This window comes from Amblyomma maculatum, chromosome 3 (genome assembly GCF_055883805.1).
Source record: "Amblyomma maculatum isolate TAMU_Amacu chromosome 3, ASM5588380v1, whole genome shotgun sequence".
Classification (NCBI taxonomy): Eukaryota; Metazoa; Arthropoda; class Arachnida; order Ixodida; family Ixodidae; genus Amblyomma; species Amblyomma maculatum.
This window is the reverse complement of record NC_139346.1, coordinates 165,133,823-165,157,649: the sequence shown is the minus strand read 5'-3', so window position 1 is coordinate 165,157,649 and position 23,827 is coordinate 165,133,823. Positions and strand designations below refer to the sequence as shown.

The window sequence follows — 23,827 nt, the reverse complement described above, 5'->3', positions numbered from 1 at the left end:
TTTATGTAAAGCACAGGCTTAATGAAAGACTATGAGTTTGCTGTTATGTTACGTGATATGACTGTGACGTGATGTGATGTGGTATGTCTATGGTGTGACTGTACTAACTTCACCCATCCCTCTCTCACAACTTTTATATCCATTCGCCCCCTTCCCACAGTGCAGGGTAGCAAACCGGTTTCTTTTACGGATTAACCTACCTGCCTTTCCTCCTCACCTTCCTCCTCCTCCTCAGTTGCTGCGCCGCAGCGGGCAATAGTTAAGCCGTGGAGCTTCCGCTCGCTTGCGAGGGCGTATAATACTCCGAGAATAGCGGCGAGTCTGTAGGGCTATGCCATGGATAAGGCAACAAAGGTTAGTACGAGCTTTGGCAACTTTTGCCTGCAAGCCGAATCTTCTCATCCGGCAGACATTGCTCACCACGAAGAAGCGAAAAATACGAAAAATGAAGCTGAGTGATGGAAACTCCCGAAGAGCGATAAGAGAGATTTGCAAAGCGACAACGCAAGGCGGATGAAAAGGTGGTCTGACAAGAACAACAGACAAACGATTCGGGCTCATCCACGACTACTACTGCTTTTACTTTGTATATCCTGGCTGGGCTGTGCTCAGCCACTGCCAATTTGTGTAGCGAACGCTGCACTGCGCTAGGTTTGCAAGCCGTCGGCGTGGCATCGTGTTACCGTGGCACCATGGAAGACGAACCAGAAGACGAAGAAGAAAAAGGCGAAGAAGAAGATGAAGACGAAAGAAGAGAAGAAGGCAGCGCAAACTACAAACTTCGTTTCAAACGCTCTGCTGTATCTGTAAGCCCATATCCCCGCCTTAACCTCCCTCTTCCAACTGCTCACGATGAAAACTTTCATCAGGTCGCTAGACCTGACCTCTGAAGTCATTCCACTTATTTTTGCGTTCTAACTGACCTTATCCTTATCTGATCATTGGCCACATTATAAACAGGCACAAATTACTGTAACACAATAACATTTACTACCAATTAGGGTTTATTTGAGTGTTTGCATCGGGTTAATGACATGCAGGCCGCAGTGGACTTTCGATATGACGACATTTTTCCGTCCCATGCGAAATATATGCCTTCAACCATTTTAAGCGGTTTTCTTTCTGATCACCTGGTAAAATACCTCCATCACACTGCTATCTTTGCAGATGCCTCATTCAGCCCAGAAAAAGCTGCAGTTGGCATATTTTCAGAGGATTTGTTGCGGTGCAGAATTCCGGGCTTGAATTATATCTATTGGAATATGGGCGGACCGTGCGGCCCATGATGAACTACTTAACAGACTGATTGGCCTTGGCGTAAATAGACATATTGTACACTGGATAAAAGCTTATCTCACAAACAGAACCTAGTTTGTGAAGGTAGACAGTGCGAAATCTGACATCCTGGGTGTGCCATCAGGTGTTCCTCAGGGGTCTGTGCTGGGGCCCATATTATTTTTATGTTATGTCAATAACATTGCAGTGTCACTTCCTCCCCATATTACAGTCCGTCTGTTTGCGGATGATTGTTTAATTTACTCAGTCATTTCAAAGCCAGAAGACCAGCTGGCATTAAATTCGGCTTTGAACTCTAATAATCAATGTGCACAACTTCCCAAATGAAAATTAATTACACAAAAACTTCATATATTACAGTGACTAACAAACTAAAAAATATTTTTTCATTTGGTTATGAAATAGAGAGGCGACTTATAACACGCGTAAGCTCTTTTAAATATTTAGGTGTTACTGTATTCTCTAACCTAAGTTGAAATTCACACATTAATAACATATGTTCAAAAGGTGAAAATAAGTTGTGATTTATTAGAAGGGAACTGAAGCTTGCTTCCACAAAAACAAAACTGACTGCCTATCTCGCGCTGGTACGTCCGACACTGGAATACGCGAGAGTCATATGGGATCCCTATCAGGCAAAACAAATTGATAAGATTGAAAAAGTTCACAGAAGGGCGGCCAGATTCCTTCTATCAAAGTATAGATACACAGATACTGTGACTGACATGCTACATGAATTACAACTTACTCCGCTATCTAAACGACGAAAGATCGCCAGGCTAAAATTTCTTTATCTGTTGTATAATAATCACTTCAACATAAACACAAGCCCCTATTTGCAACAGCGTTCCTGTCGTCCTGTACGAAGCTCTCACAGCTATCAGGTTACACCTATGAATGTCCGTGTTTAATTAACTGCTTTAAATATTCTGTTTTCCCCACAACAATAACAGAATGGAATTCCCTGGCTCAGGCATTTCTGCAAACAGACAATATGTTTCAATTTGAAAAATGCTTATACAGTCACATACCTGACGAAATATCCCTGTCACTTTAAGTTTTTTATATTTTTCCCTCGTTGTGATTTTGGTGGCTTGTAGGCCGAATTATTTAGTGAATAATTTGTTCGCAAGTGTTGTACTAAAGTCCCGTATCTGCACAGCGGGACGGTTTTGTCATTTTTCAATTGATTTTTCTAGAAGTGTATAAGGTTGTGCTCGTGGCTGTGTGTTCCTTAATTACATGTATTTGTATTCACCCTGTAACGGCCTTACGGCTGACAGTATCAATAAATAAATAAACAAACCTATGTGCATCACGCAGAGATGTGGAATCCATAGATCATTTTTCCTCTCATGCCGGTGGTTAACACTTCAGAGAAGGGTGTTCCTGAAGATCCCTCTCTCTAGGATAGGGCTTCCCTTGGCCCTACTCGTTTTATTGTCGTTATGAGCGAGGGCCAAGGAAGTTGCGTTGGACACTATTTGCGAAATTATACACAACTATATTATAGCAACTCGTAGGTTAACCTGTTAACATTTTCAAAATTCTTTCAAGTTTTTTTATCAAAATTATTATGATTGTTAGTTTCATACATACAATTCTTATAGCTACATTCATATAATTATTTACAATCTTGCTTTGCGACAAGCTTGTGCTCGAAATTGAGTTTGTGGATGACACCAGATTTCGGCCAATTCCCCATGGTGGGTACATGCCATTTTTCAAGATGCCAGCAACAACAACAGCACCCGCAGCTAATGCTTTCGCTCCACATTTGGTTGCGCAGCATTGAACCCTTCTCATTTTTTCAGATTTTCCTTTGTGAAAAGCACAGTTTTGACCCCACTTGCAACAACACTGCACGATTCTCCACTGGCCACAAAGTAACCGCTAATTTACCACGAATCATGGTGGTCACGCGCACTACCATTGTGTCATTCCTGGTTCAGCTGAAAGTGAGCATCGCCGAAGGCCAACTTTTTTGCAAGTAATGGGCAAAGAATAAAGCCTTGTACGAAGCTTGCAATCGTTGCACCACGGCCTCGGCGGCAGGTTTTCGACGAAGGAGAAAAGCAAGAACGTCCGATGTCAGTGCACGTTAAAGAACTCAAGCTGGTTGAAATTCCGGAGCCCTCCACTATGGCATCTCTCAGAGTCTGAGTTGCTCTGGCCCTCATCAAATCAAATGAAATCGTTGCATGAAGCATCGCAAGCCCCCCTGGCGAGCAGTCGGTAGCATCGTGAATTTGCTCGTGCCAGCCAGAAGGAAAGCTTCAGCTAGGTCATCAAGATAGGTCAACCAGGTGTGCTGTTGTCCCCTCGCTTTATGCTGCGCATCTAGTGGTAGAGTGCGCTGGTATGCCGTTCTTTATATTTTTTCGTTTTGGTCACCGCGCGCGTGCTCCGTTTTACTCTGGGTGCACCTGGCCATCTAACAAACTTCCTGCGTAAGGATCACGCATTGTGGTCACGGCGCGAAGCGATTGCGAAGGCCCGTGGTGGGTACAATCCCCCAACCCCCTTCCCCACCCCGGAAAAACAAAGTGGTGGTATCTACCCACGTAAAAAATGGGACGAGAACGCAGTTCGCAGCTTGATGCCCCATATCATGGTGGAACCCTCATTTGCCCTCCGTATGTGGACGCAGCTCTCCGCATTGCCATTTATCATGATAATTTATCATATCATTTATAATAAATGGCAGTGGAGCTCTATATGAAAATTTTGTCCCTAAAGTTTCTTTCGCATTTCTCCCTGAGCGCGTGTTCTGTTGTGCGAACTTGAGAAAAACGGCGTGCCCGGTATAATGAATCTGTACTTGTTTATGGCAATTCTGCCTCAGATTTGATCTACCTGTCAAGGCAGCATAGCTTTAACACTAAAAATAGATTGTTGGCTGGGCTACTGTAAAATAACTCTTCCAAGACTACAATATATCCTCTGCAAGCTACGTTCACGCACAAGATTATTTAGGTGCGTGGAGTTGGCCGAGCTCATTATGAGGTGAACGCTACTTGAAGGCAATTAATTTCAGTAAATTTTAAAATGTGACTCTGCGTCATTGATTTAAATGCGAGAATGAAGGCCAACATTCTACGAAACCGAAGTAAGCATACGGGTTTTTGTATGGCGTTGATAAATAATAAATTATTTTTTAATAATCTCGAAATTGGTACTAAGTTTCTCCGTGTGCCAGGCATATTACATTCTGGCCAAAAGTTAGGAAATTTTACAACTAATGTTACATTACGTCGAAGTCAAATGTGCTAATAATTCGCTGATAAGACGTTAAGACCGTGCAAGGCATTTCACTCATGCGCTTGCCATCACCGACCAAGAATGGTGTCTGATCTTGTTTGTGCTGCGCTTCGATATGCTATGTTGTTTCATGAGATCACGACAACGTGGCCTCATGCTGTTAATTCAAGCTAAACCAACGCGCGAGTTTCCCTGACAAGGATTTAAACTTCCCCAGGCAGCATGACTGGCTGCTGGCGTACCGCGATATTTTGCCGTACATTCATATTAAAAAAAAAAAAAACAAATGACCAAAGTAGCAGATTGGAATCGATCGTGTTCGAAATCCGGTACTCGAATTTGGCATCCAAGCGTGAAACGTTGAACTACCATGGTAGTGTTCCGCCTGCTATAATCAGGCAGGTTAAAGCGGAATAATTTGCCAGGGCGACTTCCAAATCGCGCCACAAATAGGGTTAAACTGGGTTAACTCGTGGCGTACCAAGCAAAAAACAGGAATTACACCGAGTTAAAGAAAGTAAGACGAAAAAGGCCCGTGCTTTCCCATCATAATCGCTTTAACAGGTACACCAGTCAATTTTTTTACCACTGCAACTCTCGAGCAGTAATTCAGTCTTGCGCGAACCAAACTTTTAAGGAATATTGCAAAACAAGTCACGCATTAATACTCTTGCCAAAGAAAAGCATGTGCTTCGTATCCATACGAATATCGCGATCTGTTCATCATCCAAGTTGTAAGGAGCCGGCGGGCCCAACGGATTATCACGGGGAGTTAGGGAAGGTACGTGGCTATGAGCTCGGGCCTTTTGGCCGTCTTGTAGCATGAATGGACGCAGGTGGTGCGCAGACAGGAGGGCGCCGCGAAGCAACCTGGCGAAGCCCGAAGAACATTTAGGATGACGAGCGTTACGAGCTGAATGACAGTCAGTGAGTCCCCGAAGTGGGAGATGTAGACGGCATTCACACCTGCCTGCGCGCGCTGCCTCGACTCCGCAGTCGGAGGTGAGACGATCATTCGGGCAAGCACTCGATGGTGTGGTGTGGTGAACACCTAACAAAAGCGGTGCACCCGTGTCGACAGGAGAGCGGTAGCAGGTCTACTGACTACTTTTTTTTCTTTTTTTTTTATTGCGCCGCTGATTCGGGGTCGTGCATGTGGCAAAAAGCCATGGCAGGCGAGGGGGAAGAGACAGCGGCTGTCGGCCGGGCGGGAGCAACGTTACTCACTGACTCTAACGTTGTAACGGCCAGATGTACATGTAGGAAGGACATGACCCTAGAAGTTTCACGTTCCCCCTTTTATCAGTGAGAGAGTGTTTAGGCGTGTTAAGGTTGAAGTGGGAGTTGTACGTCGAAACGAACCAATCATGTTGACTTTTGTGGTGACTGGAGGTTGTGGAAATTAGAGCTGGACCTCGGAGGGTGTAAAACCGAGCCCGAGGGCTCAGTCCGGGGTCCTGGGCTAGGTTTAGGTGCTGTGCATGTTCGGCTATGCCGAAGTGGGGATATTTCCCAGTTAGCCAGTTCCACGTTACACCTCTGGGGTAAATGTAAATACTGTGCATATAAATATTCAGTTATCCTTCTCGTCCCTAACTGCTCCCATTCCAAGTCTCTGAATACTTCCTCTAAACACGCTGTGAATAGTACTGGGGAGATTGTGTCTCCTTGCCTAACACCTTTCTTTATGGGAATTTTGTTACTTTCTTTATGCAGAACTATGGTTGCTGTGCAGCCACTATATATATCTTCCAGCACTTTCACGTACGGCTCGTGAAAGTGCATCAATGCCTGCATCACCGCCGAGGTTTCAACTGAGTCAAATGCTTTTTCGTAATCAATGAATGCTATGTATAAGGGCTGGTTATATTCCGAGCATTTTTCTATCACCTGATTGATGGTATGGATATGATCGATAGTAGAGTACCGTTTCCGAAACCCTGCTTGATCCTTTTGCTTGATTGCAGTCTAAGGTTGTCCTGATTCTATTAGCGATTACCTTAGTAAATACCTTATACGTAACAGACAGTAAGCTGATTGGTCTGTAATTTTTAAGGTCCTTAGAGTCCCCTTTCTTGTGAATGAGGATAATGTTTGCATTCTTCCATGGTTCCGGTACCGTCGATGACACCAGGCACTGCGTATACAGGGTGGCCAGTTTTTCTAGCACGATATCCCCCCCCCCCCCCCCCCCGTCCTTCAGCAAATCTGTAGTTATCTGATCCTCTCCAGCTGATTTCCCCCTTTTCCTCCTTACTCAAGTCTCCTTACTCAAGTCTTCACTGCATACCGGCTCCGACGCGGCGCCTCTCACGCAAGGAACCTCCGCTGCAACACGTATACCGTCTGTGTATACGTGTACTGCGTATACGTATAGCGACGTACTGTGCCATTATGATTTAATCAAAGGTTACCCGCTCAGCCGGGAGGCGCTACATGAGCGGGGTTACTGAGTGGAAAAATACACATCTTATTTACATTTATGTTTTCGACTAAATTGATAGCCTGCACTTCAAAAAGTCAGCTACAATGTAAGATGTCTATTCATTAAATACGTGCGTATATATATATAAACAGCTGAATGCCTCACATATAGAATTTCGCGTGAAAAATCTGTAGAATTTACAAGTGTGTGTTTGCGAAGTTTTGTTCAGACGTCGTTGTACAACACCTGCCAGCAGATGACCATGCACTGTCATGCACTTAAAAGGATATTTTTCACAGTGCCGACTTCTTTGGTGAATCCGGCAGGATCGACAGCTTTGTGTGGAAATACAGCAAATGTAAAGTCTTGCTGCATTTGTGTAATTGCTGTAATTATTTATTTACTACTAATTAATGCCAGTTGCGTAGCAGAATGCGGCACTCAGGTTTTCGCCTTTTACTACTTTAGTCGCTGAAGTCCCTCGTAACTTTTTTCTTAATTTCTTCCTACGTTGCCGGCTAAATATTCCAGACCTCTGCTATCCAGGGTAGAACGAGAGAATAAGATGGCTACATAGTATGAAATACCACTGAACAAGGGCAGAGGGGATGTCTCACTTCGTAAATCGAGCCAACGTTTTGACAAGTCCACTTTTCGGAACGTTGGCTCTGCTTGCGAACTGAGGCTTCCCCTGTAGCCTTGTTCAGCGCTCTTTGAAGCCTCTGCTATGCTACACCTTTCATTGAAGTTTGATTCCGTCGGTTGTTGTGAGTCGCTGGGTAGAGCTCATTGGCTATAGATTAAATATATGAACCATACGACTGTGAAACTCTCATTGTATCTTAGTACATAAATCTGATTTCTACCTTCGCAATGTTTCCTTTTGACCTATACCACACTACCGATGCTCTAAAAAACCTTTAAACGTTTAATGCAGCTGTATTTTAATGCAGTATACTCAGAGAGGCGGTCTTTGTGAGTATTCTGCTCAAATTTAAATGTTTTATGTGGAGGGTATAATTTACTAACTGTATTAAAAATGTGCTCTCGGCACATTAGGGTGACGCCTTCCTGCCCGCCTCCTTTCCGTTGACGTCAAGTGGGCTCTTTGGTTACGCCACTTATTAGTCTCTCCGATGCAAATGATACTGGCGGGACAGGATTTGATAGGGCGCTGTCGCGACTTATATTCTCTATATTTTTCTGTGCGTCTTCTTGTTCTTATTAAGAAAAAGGTGAGTGTCATTTTCAAACAACAATGTGTTCGGTGTTAGGGAAGCTCCCTTAAAATTTCTATGTTGCGAAGAGGACTGATATAGAATGCTTGCTGCTCGCGTGCGTTTTCTAGTTTCAGTAATTAGCTTTTTAAGTCCCTTTACGGGCATGCTCGGTTCTCTACCTATTTACTTCCATACGTTGGTTCCAGCTCCTGTGTTTCGCGCTGCTTTAAGATGAATCCAATCCAACTCGCTCAGTTTCTTATACTCGTATACTTATGTTGGTTATCGTGCACTTATATATTTATTTTGATGTCACTGCCATTTCTGTTGTTTCTATTAGGTTAGAGGCTTTAATGGCTGACTGTATTTTGTTGAATCTTTTTTCCAGAACTGGCATGTTGAGAGATGGTTGGTTTTTTAATGTTGGTCGAAACATTAATAGTTATAATTAAATTGCGGTCTTTCGTGTTGGAAATAGTTCATTTCATTGCTCGTGAGCTCTTGCACCTCTATTTTTTTCGTATATAGCCGATTAGCACTGTCACATTCGCTCGTCCCCTAAATAGCTTGAGGGTTACATTTAGCTATTCTACAACCTACTTGTATTGCTCGCTCCGTATTCCTTAACGGTGTCTGTTTGGCTTGGCTTGTAAGGGTGTAGAGTCCCAAAGCAATTCAGGTTATGAGGGATACCGCTGTGGACGGACTTCTGAAATTTCGGACATCCTCTCCGGGCGCCTCGCTTTCGGCATCCATCGATAAGGGTAACATCTGTAAGAGTATTGTTTTGTGATGTAACAATAAGGTCAGAATCCTCGGATAAAGGTGAGCATCTGTTTTGTAGTGGGATCCTCAATTTCACTACTTACCTGTCGCCGCTCAATCGCTGAGTTATTTTTCAACTATTTTATGTTCCTTGTTTATGTCTAAGCTAATTCACACCTCACCATCTTATTGTGACCGTCGCACCTTTCCGAGCATCTCGACATTGCAGCTGACGCCAGGATGAGCGCTTGGCGCTAATTTCATTGTGCGTCTCGCCTTCACAGTTTTTTTCGCATCCACTTCCGGTTTTCTTGCTGTAGAAGAAGGCATGCATGATCCGCAAATTATTTCGTTCGGCATATTGATGCAAGGGACTGCAATAATAACGAGCACCAAATTTCTGCTAAGGATTTATGTGGTATCGGTTGACCTCTGAGGCTGACGCTTATGCTCCGACACCGCCTCTGTAGTCAAGAAGTCTGAAACCCATTATTAGAGCGGGTGCGCTGGCCAGTTTGGGCCCAGTCTAATACGTGGCCTATCAAAGTTAGGGCGTTTTTGGCCAATCAGGTGTTGTGCCGGCTAAAGAACCGCGGTGTGGCTACTGCTCGGCAGTCGGCCCCTATTAGTAGTGAGCGATGCGTCAGGGACGACGAGAAGAAGGCGGGCCTTCGACAGCTGTGTCGGACGAGGTTGATGCTATCTGGAGCGCACTGCTGCGAAGCTGTTCGAAACTTTGGCGTGAACCAGCAGCCGACTGCGTGTGAGAGTAAGCAGCTGACTCCACAAATCCCCTTTGAGGGCAGAGTAACGGAGTGTGATTTTAAGGCGGAAACCTTTCTAGGCTCATGGAGCGAAAATCTGTGCGCGGTAGTTGTGCGCATGATATGAGCGTCATGATGTGCCACTCTCAAAAAGCGGATGTGGGAGGAGGGAGATTACGAATTCAAACGATTTATAGTGACATGTATTGAATAAAAAATATAGGCATCGTTAGAGTAATAACTAATGCCAACGAATAATAATAATATTAATGACGAAAGTGACATCGAAGGACAAATATCTCAGACTGCAACTTGTAATGACCTCAACAAATTGGAATTGAGTAAAAATGTTTAGCGATGAGTGGTAATGAATAGAATGACTAGGCATGACTCATCATGACTTCTAATGATTAAGAAACGATCAATATGTCAAACAACGACTTGTAATGAGAGCAACTGATAGGAAATGTGTGATGTTCTTAGATATGAGTGGTAATGACTACAATTACTAAGCATGACTCAGCATGACAAAGAAACGACCAATAAGTCAAATAACGACTTGAATGATCGGAACTTACGGTGTTTAACGACGAATGATAATGATTACAATGACTAGGCATGACTCATTGTGATTACGAAACTGCCGATATTTCAAACGACGACTTGAATATGACCGCAACTAACTAGAACCGAGTTAAATGCTTAGTTATGACTATGTGAATTATGACTATATTGACTAGGTATAACATCATGACTTTGAGAACTACAATGATTGAAAGAGGCAAAAAAATAAAGCGGGAAATGATGACAGGCAAATGATAGGAGCGAAAGGCAGGCTTTCGCTGTTCTCATCTTAGCAAACATCTGAGAAGCGCTCTATTTTTTTGAACGATTGTACAAGAAATCTTTGTGATTACACTAAATTACATAATTTTGGAAGTGCCTGAATCAGCCAGTGTCATTCCTCATTGAATGTTCCATAACACATAGGCAGGTTAGTTCCTCTTATTTTGGTCTTAGGCATCTCTTCGTGCAAAAGCAGCTATTTGCACCGGTGGATACCATGAGAAGATGTGAGTTACGGTGTGTTTAATTTACGCACTTGTAGATTAGGTTGATGTAATGCGGATGGTACTTCTCTTCAGGGTATATGAGAGGATGCTCTGTTTCCATGTTGGATTTGCTAATTTCTTAAAACCATTTCATGCACTAATGCGGATGACAAATCTGTTTAGTGTAAATGAGAGTATGCATTATTTTTATTGTATTGTTGTTGTAGCGGGTATTTTATTACATATACAAAAGGAAGGAAAAGATGTTTGCCAGCCCCGGTATCTGCTATCTGATATCTGCAAAACCTGAATTGGGGCGGCGGAAATGAAGTGATAGCGGGAAAATGTAGAGGAAACCAAAGAGGTGAGCGGTAGAAAGAAAGGTCAGGGTATGTAAAGATAAAAATAAAAATATACACTATTGTCTTAGGTCACTAAGCGCTCAGTACATTGAACGGGCCTCCACAACAGCTCTTCGTCCATGTAACTGTTTACGACGCATGCACGTGCACACTGTGCAAAACAATGTGCACGATTGTGGAGTTCCCAAATTTCTGATACAGTTTATTACACTAGTTCTAAGCAGCAAATGCAGATTTGCTCAGCTTCCGCTACCTTTCCCGCATCACAGAGCGCAGCTTACGTGTCAACATTTTCTCTCCACTGGTAATGCTTCAGTCTAGTGTGCTTTTGAGTCTGCGATTTTATTCTACCACTTTATTTTAGTAATAGTGGGTGATTATTTACTATTAGATACCAAAAAGGCAGAAAAAGATGTTTGCCAGCCCCAGTATCTGCTATCTCGGTATCTGAAGCACCTGAACTGGGGAGGCGGAAATAGAGGGATAGTGAGGGAGTTGTAGACGAAATCAAAGAGATGAGCGACAGGTACAAAGGACAGGGTAGGTTAAAAAAAATACAAAGAGAGATATATACACTATGATACAATTGTTTTTAGTGCCCATGTAGTTTTTTTGTACATGCTCATTGTTGTTTTTTTTTGTCACCTCCTTTGCAACATGCTTACATACACGCTCAAGGCATGATCGAGTAAGCTGGCTCTTTACAACAAGGAATGTCAAGCTATTTGTCTTGAATTCGCACTTGTGCACAGCAATGAACTATACCAACCATTTTTTCATGTGTTCCTGCAACTTCCCGCAGGCACTTCGGTTGAGGTTATGGATACAACAACACCGCCATTTGACATTTGGAATCGTCTTTAGTCAGAAAGTGCATTCGCTCAAATCTCCCACACGAGAACGCTATGGAGATCCCGGTGTCTACCAATGCAGCTGAAAGAAGAATAAGTCCTGGAATTACCGCAACTTTGAGGTTCTTGGCTCGAAGCAACTTTTTTAAAGCCGTTTTAGCTGTGATACTGTGTTTTGTAGTCGTTCGCTTGTGCTTCGACATGAACCAAATCAAGGAACAAGAAGTACGAGTAAGTGGCTTGTTCAAATTCATTGCAGTCCTATCTTCGAAGTCAATACCATTTAGCATTCAATTCGAAGTGTCTTTCGGATTTTATTGCACAACGTCCGTTTCCTAAAAGATAGTCGAACTTGACTTCAAAGGAAGCAGCCTTTCTAGATTAAAAGGCGTATCAGTGTATGAAGAGAAGGGTAAAATGATCCCCAAAAACAATTACTTAATTTTTTTCGCCTAGTTTAACGGCATAAGGAAACATTCTCGGCGACCATTAATTTGCCTCAGCTGCTCTCAATGCGTTTAAGACCTTTCTATACGAGCCTCATCGATTCCTCTTTTAGCATCGCAATTGCTAAACTTTTTTCCATAGCACGAGACATTCAGAGAAACTCTGGCATATACTTACCAAATGAATAGGGCAACCGAAGCGTCCTTTCGGGTTTATGTGCGTATAAAGTTCACCGGAAAGTGTCAGCAAACAAAGTATACCTTTGGCCTGGCATAACTGCTCCGGCTTTTGAATCGTTGTTTGAGTAAACCGATAAAGTTTATGTTATTGGAGGAGAGTTATCGCGTGATAAGAGTGCGCAGCTGAGAATTTCTGTTGGAGCACAACAGGTGCCCCGCAGATCTGCCTGTCGTATCACCACGCTTCCCAGTGGCAGCCACGCCTAGCTCGCAGATTATATTTGTTTTTATTGTCTTCTCATAAACTTTATTACAAATGCAGAATTCAAGTAAAGATGCCAAAACATTCTCGAAAACCTTGGATTTCCACACGACTTATACTACTCCTGAAAAAAACACGTGTATCCCTGAATGACAGACTACTGCAATACCTCGAGGCAAACATTAAAGTTATATATTTATATAAATGCATGGCGTATATATGTATTTGAAACAAATGGAAATATTAGTTTTAGACTCCTGAAAGAAGCCCTCAGCTTCGGGCTTAAGTTACACTTTTTGTTTCTCGTATGTCGGTATCAAAGAAATGAGCAGTCAATCGCGTCAGCATTGCTGCACGCTCACAGAGTGACATTTTAGAAATTTAACTTCGTGGAAATCCTTATATGTATGTCGGGGAAGGCAGGCTCTTAGTATTTTGTGACTCAATGACGAGTTACAACAAAAGTTTCTCCGTATTTCTGCGGTATTTCTTAGATGCGATTTGAAATGCTGCACTTATACTAATGCATTTGTAATGCTATCTCGAGATCTATTTTTAGCCATGTTAGTCAACTTGATTGCTTCATCAACAGCTTGCAACAGCGTCGCCACTGAAGAATCTTTAGCCTTTTAGAGTGCAGTTCGTCGCGACACTTGCACACAGTAAACATGACCAGACTTTATTTCGAATGGTTCAAAGGCTCAGGGGGCCACGTGAAAACGATTCAGTGCGCTCGTCGTTAGGCTCTCCGACGAGTGTTAGCACGAACGTCGCAAACATTTGCATATATTATGTGCGCCGTCTTCACCTCGCCATAACTTTTGTTCATGTACGGCACTGAAATATCGGCTACGAAGTTTAAGATAATTTATGAAGGCAAAACGGCCGTATTGCTGCATTGATGCATTAACTGCGACGCTAGAAGCATCCTTAAAAAAGTAAAGAGCTCGAGTTTAGCATGCATACCAACCTCCTCAGAAAGAAAGGTTTTGCGGGCGGCCGTTTGCATTTTTGATGGACTTCGCAGCATAGCATAAAATGAGCATCACCAGTGGTCTATTCGAGGCAAAGCTGCCTTATATTAGTCCATATGAGTCTCAACAACTCCAGCACATCATGGTGAGTGAAGACTGCGTGCCTCATCATGTGCGCTTGTGTAGACGTACTGTTGACGCTTGAGAGCACCACATACAGTGCATTGAATTTTCAACATAGCCTCTAGTTAGCTTTGGTGAAATACATGACATATTGTTTAAACATGGCTACTGAAAAGCAAAAAACTCATTACCAGCCTCAATCGCTTAGCGCAGGCATGCATGAAAGGGTCTCCGAGTGCAATTGGTTGTACCTTCTGGAGCGCGGTCATTGTGTTTCTTAATAAAATAGACACTGAACGGAACACATAGCTGGCACCCTTTTCTAAATGTTGAGATTACTTAAAAAACTACCTACACCTGTCTAGAAGGGAAGGCATGTTTGCCTTGATGAAAGCAAAAGAACGCACTTCCAACTTTGCAGAAACTGGGCGGAATTTCCTTCGGTTAACATTGTGTTTAGCGCGATAGACCGAGACCAAGAAGAGGCTCTCAGTTCTGAGTATTGGGTAGGCTCTGCGACGTGAACCCGAAAGATTATGGCCGCAAACGGCTTGTTAACCCATAAGCGTAAAATAAGTTCAATACGGTATTTCAGTTCGTCACGCATGATTATCCTTGGAAGTACGACGAAACTGAAGTCGCTGAAGTAAAACGTGGCAGCTCAGAAAAGCGGCAGAAAACTACTGTGGGCATCGGCGTTCCAGAAGACGTAATCTCCGACGGCCGCCGAGCGAACAATTCTCTCACTGTGCCCACTGATACCTTCAAACTTGGGTGAGCATCCAATTGCAAACATCTTTCTTGTCGGGCAAAATGAAATGTTTTTCAAGGAGTTGTTCTGCCAAAATCGCTTGCACGGTCTCTAATCAAGGATAACCTTGTTGCAATAAATGTTTGCGCAGCAATTATGTATTTTCAGTACGGTTTGTACAAGAGTCGAAGAAAACATTTCATGATGAGTCATTTTTGCTTTCCAAATAGCAAATATTGCCTCAAACTTACTATATGTCTATAAGCGCAAATAAGTGACCACATGACTCTCATTCTTGACCTAAAATATTTTGCGGCTAAAACAGTTATGAAACCATGTGCATAAACTTGCAAAACGTGTACAGGCTTTTAAAAGCTTGTAAGATGGAAAGTGGTATCGTGTACCTAAAGAACAACATGAATGAAAAATTATGAAATAAACTTGGTGCGAAGTTCTTGCTTTACTGCGTTAGCACCTTTGATGACGTCTTTGCCATGTCTATGAGAAGCAACATTATAAGGGATCAACTCTGCTGAACGAACCGAATGTGGAGCGAAAGCTTTGGCTGCGGGCGACTAAGGGTTAGATCTAACACAACCAGCGTACGTTGAAGGCATCACAGTTAACCGGCGTTCTATGCAGAACCCACTTTCATGCCTATATGAACGTGCCTGTGTGACATAAGGGTACCGTGAAATCAAATGTCATCGCGGGCTGATTCTATTGTCACCCTCCCACAAGAAAAGAGAAGCCCGAGTTGGCCAAACCGCATGCTAGGCAACGGGATGCTCTTTCAAGCACTGCCAAAATGCTTAAAGGTAGCGTAGTGTGGGTTCCGCTACAAAATACCAAATTGCTTTATAGGTGACATGCGTTGAGAATATCAGCATGCTTTGAGAATGCTTTGACCTGTGGTTGAGAATCGAGGCTGGGACAAAATTGGTCTCCACAAAACATTGTTGCCCCCAACCAAAAACAGAGCCCGCGTGTCCCTTCCAGGTTGTAACGGTTACTGTCACTGGTCCGAAAGGGAAGATAGAATCAATTAAAAAAAAATGCAAAAAGGCTAATCTTCCGCCTTGTAATGCTTTCTATTAAGAGTACCATAGGGACATGCTTTTCCTGCGTAGGTTCCGTGATTCGCGCTTATAAACCGCGTTCAGTATATCGTTTAATGATGGAGGAAAGGTAACAAGAAATGATTTGCTTTAAGTAATTAAAATTTCAAACACATTGAATAAACATTCACCTTGTCGTGCCACTTTTAGCAAATCCTTAGCAAATTATGTTTTAATTCATCCTCCCTGGCTGAACTCGCCAACGCCTGAAGTGCTACCCTTCACTGGTGCCGTCAGAAAACTAATTAGTGTTAGCGCGCATCTAATGCTTCTGGCTCTAGACTAAACATACGGCATGTTCTTCAGCTATGTATCTAACCTTATGATTTTCTGTGGATTACCAATTCAAAGCTGCATTAAATGTTTTAACTTGCTTTCGAATACGATTCTTTCTGGAGAAAGTGCCAAGTGAGAATTTGGGGTGGGCGAGAATTTAAATATTTTATCCTGGTGTGCGTTTTGACCTTTGAAATAGTTCCTTGTAAATGCATGGAGAAAGAAAGTGCGTGGGGCATGATTCTGTTCGAAGTGATCGCTAGTGTGACATTTGAGTTCACACGTGTAGAAAAAAGGGCGGGGAAGACATATGCTCAAAATGGGTACATTCGCGGGTTTCTTCTTTTCCCCGCAAAAATTTAAAACAAATTGATAATACACGCATAATTAATGAAGCTCAAAATGCGCGGAGATCAAGCGCTGTATTATCTCGGAAAGCATTTTGTTACAATAAACATTTGAGAACAAAGGAAGTGCGACAAAGATCTGAGTCAACATGTGCCCTTTTTGAAAAGGTGTATCGCCGACATCGGCCGCTGTTTTATATTACCTTTTTATGTTTGACCATGTAGCCTAAAACAAAGCCAAATTAAATCAAAATTATTTTATCCCAGAGATTTTCCTGCGGGGACAGATAGTAAAGGCTGATATTACCTGACAATGACCTTTCCCCGGTTTAATTTGTACAGAAATTTATTTTAGCACAAATGGGTGCGCTTAGTACAGAAACTGTGGTTATCCCATAAATACTGCAGATAAACGCAAGTTAAACTACTTCACCAAACAAAACAAAACTGAAGAGTGGTACATATATACACAGTGTTTACAGAGAAAATACGTGCCCAGATAAACTTAGTCCTGGCCGGTCTTGACGAAAGCGCTCTCCCTCCTTTAAGGATTGTGCAGCAGGGAGAGTTGCTACCTATTGCCGCTATTCTCCGGGGCGCTGCAAGCCAAGCCCACTAGCCCCCTCTGTGATTGAAGCGGGCCGCTAAAATTTTTGCTTAATCTAGCCGCGGCGGACTGTTTGAGACATTTTGTATAACATTGGTGAACTGTTGCTCCGAGCGCGTTCAGCAAGAACATGACAAGGATGTCTAATGCAGCCACGGCGTGCAAAGCATGGGGACAAGTAGGTTGACCTGAAAACACTGAAGGTGGCCTTCTGTGATGGCCCATAGCATTCGCTGGCACAGATGGATCATTTGTGACTGGCACGAGTAGAAGTGAAGCAAGATATTTCAGTAAGGAATCAGCATTAGCAAACATTCATTTTCCTCTTAAAGACCGGCATAGTCTTTGTTATTACTTGAAAGTGTATTGCGACAATAATAGCATTTGCCGCTCCAAAAATTTCAGTTCACTCTCTCAGCGCGAAACAGGCCGGATCAGACAGATCATTTGCTCTTGAATTCTGACATCGTTTCACCACACTTAAGAACTGAATGCCATAACAGGTATTGCTTGTATTGCTGCATACAACATTGTGCTACTCAAAGTTCCGAGGAATATCAATTACGACCTGAAATGCTTTCGCGTTCGTTTGTAGATGTACCCGGACCGCTTCTCATTCTGATCTGTTAATTACTTTGTGTAGTTCAAACAGAAGAATTTGGAGAAACTTGTCAGAGATCATATGTGTTAAGTGTTTAGCGTGACTCCGATCGGCGACTTCTGGACAGCGCAAAGAAGGGGTGAATCTTCTAAATACGGCTAACTATTAGCCGCAGGGCTTCTAGAATATTTGATTGCGGGAGATCCTTAACCGCGTTTTTCTTTTTAAATAGACGAAATCGTTTTCAGGACAGCTAGAAACTCCGGCTTCGGATAGTGATGTTCACCATTCTCTTGTGCGCGAAGAAGTTTCTAAGGGCTGAGCTAGAACTGTTGGTCTTCGTTGCCATGCCTCACACTCAAGATCATTGATAAGCTTGGCAATATATTGACCTACGTACACAAAGCCTGAATAAGTAGCTAACGCATGCAGATCTGAAACCTGTGCTCGCAGAGCTTTCAGTTCTTGGGCCACACCTTGAGGACCACAGGCAGCCGCTCCTTCTTCTGCTTCACCTTCCACAGTGACCCCTGTGGACGGCAGTGCTTTTTTTGAGGCGAAAAGCTTTACTAGGCTAGTCAACTCCGAGTCTCGCGTATGCCGTGGTCTCGGAATAGCCACAGCTGTGCGCGCGTCGGTTGACCTTGGCCGGAGCCGTGCGGAGACTCGGCGGCTTCAACGTTCCTTCAATGTCGAGGGCACGATACCGCTCAGGATACCGGTCTCTGCGGTGGCACTTCGAAGCAAACCAAGAGCAAAAGTACTGAGCCTTCAGTTATTAAGGCGAAAACCTTTATTGCCTCATCGTTGTAATCGATAAAAGTGTGACGCTCACAATGATCACTTACTATTACTAGGCTAGTCAACTCCGAGTCTCGCGTATGCCGTGGTCTCGGAATAGCCACAGCTGTGCGCGCGTCGGTTGACCTTGGTCGGAGCCGTGCGCTCCGCGCATGCGTCGAACCGAGTGACGTCACGGGAGAGGCGCGGGCTGTCGGAGCCGCCGCTACCGCTCTCTCCGCTTCTGCGCGTATTATTATATAGGAGCGCTTTGAGAGGAAATTGCAGGCAGTCGACAAAGACGACGATGCTGCTGGAGATGTTCAAGGGCGGCAATTACTTGCGGTGAAAACTCCTGCACAGCGCGCAGCATGTTGATTTTTTCAATGTTCGACGGGTACACATATGCTTTCTCGGCAAATTTCTCGGCAACTTTATCGACATGCCCTTTTGGTGCTCATAAAGTTTCTTGACAAATGTGCCGCTGAGGACGCCAGTGCCGTTTGTGAGCTCCCGTTCGAAAAATTGGTTGCGGAAATTCTTGAAAATGTGGCAAGTAACGAAGCTTAAAAAAAAAAAAAAAAAATCTCGTTCATCTTCATGAGAATCTTCACTACAGTTGACAAAGAACCATTCCCCATGCGCTTAAACTTGGTTCTGTCTGCTGAGTAGTTATCTCTAACGATGCGCACAATTACAAAGCTGCATTCCTCAGCTGCACAGATAACGTCCTTCGGCCGCGCATACAAATCTCTCCAGCTCAGCTAGTTTGTAATGTAATACGAACACGGGACCTTGTAGGTGCTGGCCACTCCGTGGAGCACGAAACACGGGACATGGTTAGTAAGTGTTTCGTCCTTGGTACGCGGTGCATCGTTTTCAGGATTCTCTCTGATCCCAAATACTACGTCGGGCTACCGGTCGTATATGCATTTTGGCTTTATTGCACTTTCATCGATTATTAATGAGGCCATGAGCTGTTTGTGGCTGAGAAAGGGAGTCTCGTAAATAAGCGTTTATTTCATGCCGCCACTCATTCCTGAATAAAGTTGTGCTGGGACCGACAAGGCGCTGCAGCGGGCACGAATGTGTCAGCACAATAGTACTGGCGTGATCATAACCTTTTGGCGGAAGAGAGCGCCAAGAATGGAATTTCTTTTGGTATCTGTCAACTTGGTGAAGCAGGAAAACAGCATTTGTCTCTCCCTTTTCGGCGTCTGAAGCAATTATTTTCAAAGCCAAGTAGCGTTTGTCAACCACGATATGAAGTGAAGGGTCCTTCCTCTCTCCTTCTAATTTCTGCGGTGCTTTTGAGCAACTGAAGCCATAGTACGCTATCTGGGAACGCAACCTATCATTAAAAGGTGTCGGCTTGCTTACTGCGCACCGTTGTTTGTTATTTGCGTTCCTATATGGTAGCTCTTTTTTTGGTCTCATTTTCAGGAGAGTCTATGGCTGCATGTTTGCATTCTGGTTCTTAATTTCGGTTTGATGTTTCTTTTGAGAGGAGCTGTGTCTCAAAATTTTGGGGTCCATCAAACACGGTTGACACTGCACCGGGAACTAGTTCGATCACTGACGTATAGTCACTCTCCAGCAAAGTGCTTACTACATACTGTAGTCGATGGTTATTGGTAATTAATGACGATATTTTCCGCGGAAACGTTTCTTTGCCATCTGGAGCACAGTTCCTGGTCAACTGTAAATTGGTGAAACGACACACCGGTACTCTTTCCGGACCGCGACTGACAAAATGGCACACAGCAGTACACCACAGCCACTGATAGATGCACTTCACTGTGCAAATTTTTTGAGACGAGTACCCATGAAAAGTCCGATGCAGAATCTTACTGAGAAACGTGATCTCAGTAGGGCGCTCGAAGCTTTTAGCACACAGCAAACGTTTCGTTCACGCGCACAGCAGCAAAACCATCACGCAAACAATGGACCCACGTGCGCGCCGACTTGCTCCTCTAAACGACTTTTGAAAGTATCATTCACCACTCTTTTTAAGTTACCAGGGCTATGTTACCAGATTAAAATACGATTATTATTCAAGCAATGACTAGCTTGATATGACAATGACTGTTTCCCGTATACGGAATTACTTATAGTTTTGGGAGCCTCCCTGTTTGATACCTAATCCCGTATCGGTTAACAAACTCTTATCGAAATTTTTGTATATGTTTGTGGCTCGCATATGTTGGAAATATTGTGGAAATAAATCTGATTGGCCACGAGTGCGCCATGTGTCGCATGTTTTGCAAGCTTGTTTTCAAATCAAAGCAACTCGAACTTCACAGTTTTCATTGTCCTTGAATTTTCGTCTACTTTACCAATCACTGCTAGTATGTACATGTTATTGACTTCAACTCTGACGCTCTTCCAGTGACTTCCAGAGTCCCGCTATGTAGCGTTCTCGGGACGCCATTTTCCTGATCTTCTCTACTTGACCTATTCATGCCAGAGACTCCTGAAACAAAACTCCTAGAAGTTTCTGCTGAGCTGTTTGCTGAATCATATGTTTATTATATGTAAAACGCATCACGGATTTATTCCGCATACTTGGAGCGGAAAATATAATATATTCAGTTCTAGAGGCGTTTTACTGAAAACAGTTTTCGTTTAGTCATTTCCAAAGGTTTTATATAGAGTGATTTCTCATTTCTTTGGGTTAACGGTCAGTCCATGAAGCAAATAATACGTCAGCATAGTCCGAAAACATTACTATATCGAGAGCATAAGCAATTTAAACTAGGTCGCTGATGTACACCAAGAACAGGGTCGGCCTCAACACTGATCGCTGCGTGCTCCTTTTTTTATGGTTATCAAATGTAGGGGAATAATTAATAACACTCGTAAATTGGGGACGTTTGTTTCGACAGTTCTGTATTGATAGCAATAAAGCGACACGTATTTCATGGAATTGTAACTTATGTAGATGTATTCTGTGATTAACAGAGTCAATCGCTTTCCGCAAGTCTGAGACAGTAGTATTGTCCTAATGTGCAAACCTTATTTCCAATACCTTGTATGATTTGTGTCTTTCACATGAAGTAGCGCATGCTTGGTTGATTCCTATTCTTAAAAGCCTAAATGGGAGCTTTATATCACGTTTCGCAACGGAACGTGTTATGCGGTTCAACTCCACGACTTTCCGCACAATAGTTAATACCAATATTAGTCGATGGTTTTAGTGGATTTCAGCACCAAGATTGATGTATCAAAATAATCTTACCTATTTTCATTTGGTCAGGCAAAACACAAGTGGCGAATATTAGGTTACCAATGCATGCATGGAGATTTTTTTTAACAACTTAGACACATTTATTTCTTTCGGCCTCACTTTCATGAGTACGCAGTAAATGTGTAAAAAATGACCGTTGTAACGTGTTAAACGTGTTAAAAATGGTCAAGGTGGATGTTTGGCGGGTTGGTTGGACATTATGTTAAAACAGCGATAGAAATACGGACAGATGGAAATGTGTGTTTATCTTTCTATCTGCCCGCGTTTCTAGCGCTGTTTTAACGTAAAAATGGTCGTTGACCAGGCTCTGGCTCCTGAAGTTGTGGATTAGCCGCATGGTGAAATCTTCTACGTTAAGAGCCGTTAGTTGAACATCCTGTATCCGTCTTGTTTAAGAAATTTATTTTCCAAGACAAATCCACAACAGGAGGAGAACATCCTTGTGATCAGTGGGTAGGGAAAATTGATCGGTCCGTGAAAGGCCATCAGCAAGTCACCGATGGGTTACCGGGTAAGCTTAGCTCTAATCTGTTTAATGGGCACCTGTTTAAATCTTCGTGAAACAGTAAGTGTGCGGAGGAATCGGGGCATTGGTACTTGCTATTAAGGGGATGTGAAGGTGGGAACGGCCGAGCGAAGATGAGAAGGAAGGCTGGTAGGGGAGTCATTCGTTTTTGGTGCTTGGTGTGTTAGTGCGCCTGTTCAATTGTAGTAAATGTGCTTCGCATCTTCTTGTCTCAAATGTACTTATATGCGTTTCTTTATTCTCTTACTGAGGACATGTATCTCATTAGTGCCACTTAGTGTCTGTATATTCGTTTCAGTTGGTGGTGATCGCTAGTCTGCCCATAAATGTGGGATTCCCTTGTAGGTGCCGTGTCATAGATATCCTCCATAATATTGTCACGTCTCGGCAGAACGCCAAGGAGGGCCTAGCGATAGATCGTTTGAATGGTCGACCAGAACGAGTCTTGCGTTCAAGCTTCTTTCTTTTCCAGGCTCGCGCTTGTCGTCTCAGATGTCATCTTTTGCGTCGTCTTCAATGTGTCATGGATAGCGTATATTATGGGTAGCGTAGAACTATATCTCAAGCGGGTCCAAGCAATTAGAAACTGTTCGCAGTATGTGACTAATTCAGCGTATATTGGGCAAGTAGCAATTGCCTCACCCTTCCTTTTGATCGACGTCCCCGTGTAAGGGTCACATGTCCCGGATAATGCACTGTTTAGGTTTCAACTGCTCTTTACGACACTGTAAAATAGTCCTGTTAGATGTCGCATACGTTCATGGAGTGGAGAGCATAGGCAACCAGCTTGCCTCATGAAACCAGGTGTCGGGTAGGACTAACCCTACACCGACGCTTTTATAGGAACGTCCAGTGAGCCAACGCCAGTGTGCCTTATTGTTAAGAATTGAATAGGTAAGGCTAAGCTTAGCCGCTTAGAACGTCACTCGGAGTGAGCCAGTGGTATCTGGAGGCTAAATGTGTGGCGCGGTCGAATTCTCCGGATCTAGGCCAGGAGCGCAGATTGTAGACTCTGGTCTCTACCGCTACCCAAGCAAGAGCAGGGCGAAATGTCGTTATCATGTGTGACGCGGCTTCCCAAGCAGACCGGAATACGAGCTCGACTGATGGAATCATCCATTGCAGCAAACTGCCCCTTTCTTCAGATATTCAAGGTTAGTTGAATAAGAGGGCAATTACTGATAAGCATCCCCCAGAGCGCGCCTTAAAGCTACGAATGAAACGTTTGCAGATCTATCAGACCCATATTAGTTGAGAAATGTGCGTATCTTTCACAGCATTCACATGGATTTTATCGGGTATTTTGTACTGAGTAATTACTTATTTATTACAAGCCTGTTAAACCTTGAGAAATTACGTTAAAACATAGAGAATGAGCGTTAGACATGTTTATTGTGAAATTACTTCTTGGCGTGGACCGACCCTCTCCTCAAAGCCTGTAATCAAAGCCTGTCAGCACGAACATTCAATAGAGAAATACATATTGTCACGACAGGGCTTCGAACACGCGCCAGAACAAACAGATCAGCTTCCCTGGTCCACGATCAAGAGCACCATGCCGCAGCCGATCACGCCTCATGTAAAACTGCAACA

General features: G+C 43.4%; 1 protein-coding gene across 4 annotated transcripts in view; it reads left to right on the top strand.

Moving 5' to 3' along the window:
* LOC146196745 (beta-1,4-N-acetylgalactosaminyltransferase bre-4-like) overlaps nt 1-2,620 on the top strand; it is a 40,152-nt gene extending 37,532 nt beyond the window's left edge. For all 4 annotated transcript variants that reach the window (XM_084598491.1, XM_084598490.1, XM_084598492.1 and 1 more), the window contains one exon: nt 1-2,620. This exon is cut by the window's left edge and continues 2,776 nt beyond it. The gene's annotated coding sequence lies outside the window, so the exon portion shown is untranslated.
* Nucleotides 2,621-23,827: the final 21,207 nt, after the last annotated feature.